The following is a 1,230-nucleotide window of genomic DNA, read 5'->3' on the forward strand; positions in this document are numbered from 1 at the left end:
AAAATAAAAATAAAGCTATTTTCGATGATTAGTATTTGTTCTGGAATCCGGAAATATGAAAGGTAACCTACATATACAAGCCCTGTAATGGATCTTAGGTATGTTCGAGCAAGCAAATAAATGCACCAACATTGCTTCACTGTTGATATGMTGCTACTACAACACATATTGGATATGATGCTTTGCTATAAAACCGTGACTAGAACATCCTCCAGCTTAGCTATTAAATCGCTGAATATTTCAGCGAATTGTTAGTATGCTTCTCTCAGTTATCAACTCGCTCCTACTCCCACTTACCCATTATTAAAACTCTCACTGTGCAAMATTTTAATTAAATTGCTGAATACACTATAATTTTTTATTTAACTRTAAAATTTTGTTGCACATTTTGCCGAAATTACTTTTACTAGACGTAACCGAAAATATTATTTAGATAATAAGTATTTACATATATTTGTTTGATTGTGAGATTATTAATTAGGAACTAACGATGCAAATAACATTTTTATAATATGAAAAAAAAAAATATTATATTAAATTATGCTAAATTTCTATTACATATATCTATGTTTTTGTATTATGTATAAATGCAGATGCGGGTACTATTATATATATACATATATTTCAGCGAATGTTTGACTGTTGTAGCAATTTTTTACCTTCTTCGCTTTGATCTTTGCTCACACTTTGCGAAGGCTTCATTTTATTGCTTTACTTGCGACATAATTGCAATTTTTAATATTCTCGCTCAGATTTGCAGTCACTGCACTTTTTTAATATGCTGTTTCATATATATATGTATATGTATGTACATATGTAAGTATCYACTATTCGTAGCTAACTGGCTGAAGCATTTTTTTGTGATTTCGTTCCTTTTTGTTCTTTTTTCCTATTCTGCTCATTGCATTACTCGACAGAATACTTAAAAATTCTGCTACTGTGACACTTTTGTATCCACCGGACGTGTTGAACGGGATAACTTTCCCTTACCACTCACATTTCATGCACACAATAGTCTAGACGGCAAGTTATCCTTTTTGGCTTTCTGCTTTTCGATTAGATTTGTAGAGTTTATAGTTGATTAAGTTTGATTAGTTGAAAGTTGTTGTAGAAGTATGAAGACTTGTTGTGCGATAGTAGGRAGAAAATTATGCGAAACATTATACATAGTTTTTGTTGCTTTTTTCTTTGGTTTACAACTATTTTTAATTTTTTTGGATTTTTTTTTTT

This window comes from Bactrocera latifrons, unplaced genomic scaffold (assembly GCF_001853355.1).
Source record: "Bactrocera latifrons isolate USDA-ARS-PBARC rearing strain unplaced genomic scaffold, ASM185335v1 scaffold_105, whole genome shotgun sequence".
Taxonomy (NCBI): domain Eukaryota; kingdom Metazoa; phylum Arthropoda; class Insecta; order Diptera; family Tephritidae; genus Bactrocera; species Bactrocera latifrons.